At 58.1% G+C, this 2,276-nt stretch overlaps 1 long non-coding RNA gene across 1 annotated transcript; it reads left to right on the top strand.

Moving 5' to 3' along the window:
* The first annotated feature begins 1,284 nt into the window (after positions 1-1,284).
* Positions 1,285-2,047, top strand: LOC131401847 (uncharacterized). The gene is made up of 3 exons (XR_009218053.1): positions 1,285-1,351; positions 1,554-1,654; positions 1,961-2,047. It is a non-coding gene; the product is annotated as an uncharacterized LOC131401847 (long non-coding RNA).
* Positions 2,048-2,276: the final 229 nt, after the last annotated feature.

The raw sequence follows: 2,276 nt of genomic DNA, 5'->3' as shown, positions 1-2,276 counted from the left end.
GAGGTGACTGGGGAAGTTGGGTGGTCCTGGAGGGGGCAACTGGGGGGAGGCCGCTGAGGGTCCTAGGCTGTTCTCTGTGGGAGTCTGTGGTGGGCAGGAGGCTGGGGTGAAGGGATTTGGGGGAGGGTCCATGGGGGCACCTGAGAGGTGGGACTCATCTCACCACTCCCACCCTGATTTCACAGGGTGTCGTCCCCTTCCTGGGCACGTTCCTCAATCACCTGAAGCTGCTGGACATTGGGATGGAGGATGATCTGGAAGTGAGTGAGCCTGGAGGTGGGGCCAGGGAGCAGGATCCTGAGGTTTGGGAGGCGAGAGCCTTGCACTGGGACCTGAGCTCTCAGTATCTGGCAAACCTCCTCTCATGAGAGCCCCATAGCCACCCCTGGGAGCTGGGGAGTCAGGCCCATCTTAGCAATGCGTGAATAGATGCTCCGCATAAGCCCCCCACCAGTCTACCTGGGCTGGTGAAGCTCATAGCTGCCTGCCTGCAGAGCTGCAGGAGGCTGTGTCTGAGATGGATTCAGCCTCCCCCTCGGGTCCTGCCCCTGGGGGAGTGCCATCAGCCCCTGCAAGTGAGGAAGCACTTCTGTGTTCCAGCTGTCCCTTCCTCCCTGAGGCCTCAGTCTCCCCGTCTGTCATCAGAGAGGGTGTGCTACATAAGGTCTCTGGCCTCAGCTCCCCTGTCCCTCCTGCCCTGGAGCCCAGAGCCTGGCCCAGTGTCAAGTTCTCTTTGTGGAAGGTCTGCCCTCTGCTGGGCCCTGACATTCCTGCAGCCTGAGAAGGGGTGGGATGGGGGTTGGTTATGGGCTTAGGGGGCTGTTTCTGATGGACATTGGCTGTCTCCCTTCCAGGGAAATTGGGTCAACTTCCAGAAATGGTGTGACGTGAGCAGTTATGGGGAGGGTGGGGATGTGGAAATCAGAGACCTCCCCTGGCAAGACTTTCTCTGGCCTCATCCCTTGGGTCTTACATTTATTGGGAGAGTCAGATCCACAAAGCTGGGCATCCCATCACGTTGGCGGGTGCGGGAGGGGCTGGCATCAAGGACACCTTCCTGGATGAGGAACTAATTCAAGCCAACTGTGAGGACAGGCAAGTCCTGAATGGAGTGGGAAGGAAGGAGGGTTCCCGAGTGAGCACAGACCCCAGACCAGATCCTCACTCCGCACAAGTTCCTGGCAGCGTTCCCCACCCAAGCCCTGTCTGCATCGTGTCCTTCCTCCCAGAAATTCAAAGTCATCCATAGGATCCAGCTGCTCCAGCAGGCTGCAAGTTCATATGACCTGGAGCCCGATGAGCGATTTGGGGCCTGGTTCCAGGCCATGGAGCCCATCAGTGTCCATGAGAGGTGAGGGGGACAGGAGTTGGGTGAGGGCAGGGCAGACTCTCTCTGATGACCAGCTCCAGAGCCTGTGGCCTGGATCGCTGATCAGCCTCAGAACTCGTAGCGTGGTGACTCATGGGGCACCAGGACTCAGCTGCTGGCAGACTCGGGGAGGGGCACCTGAGGTGTGGCTCCTGGTAGCTCACAGGTCCACTCTGTCCTGTAGCTACTGGGTCTCCTGCCGGCTGGAGCCCGCACACCAGAAGGCGAGCAAAATGCGGCTCTTCAGGAGAAAGAGGAACCGGACATCCTCCAGTTTAGGGCCGAGTGAGTGTCAGGAGCAGCAGCGACTGAATCCAGGGGCTCAGTACAGCTTCGGGCTAAGCATGGGCCTAGATCCCAGCTCCAGTGCTGACCAGGCCTGGGACAGGCCGCTCCCCTCTTCTCTCTGGGACTCGGTTGCCTCCTCTGAAATGGGTGATGCTAAATGATGCCTCCTGCATCAGGGACAAACAGGGTGCTGTTGATGGACTGAGCACTCGGCACAGGGTTTGGATAAGAGTGAAGGGGGGCAGGGAGGTGTGCCGTGAATCTCAGAGAGGCACCCCAAAATATTCTGTTTCTTCTTTTCAGCCACCGTGCCCTTGGCGATGAGCCATAACCCTCTGGAGACCACAAGTTCAGCTCCTCCTGAGCAGCAGGGCCACTGGGACCCTCGGGGTGCACCAGGTCAGCTCTTCCCCCCCCATCCCAAGTAAAGGAGGACATCTGAAGACTTTCCCTGGTTTCCACTAAAGCCCCAGATGGAGGGCACGACCCCCCTCCAAATCCCTGACATCTCCACCCCAGGGACTGTTTATCCATTGAGGAAGAGCATTAGTATATGTTTAAGAGTAAATATCAGATTTGAATGTTGCAGTAAGTTTTGTTTCTGTCACAGCCTGGGTGT

The sequence above is a fragment of the Diceros bicornis genome (assembly GCF_020826845.1).
Source record: "Diceros bicornis minor isolate mBicDic1 chromosome 21 unlocalized genomic scaffold, mDicBic1.mat.cur SUPER_21_unloc_1, whole genome shotgun sequence".
Lineage (NCBI taxonomy): Eukaryota > Metazoa > Chordata > Mammalia > Perissodactyla > Rhinocerotidae > Diceros > Diceros bicornis.
Note: the sequence above shows the minus strand (reverse complement) of the source record. Positions and strands in the feature narration are given on the sequence as shown.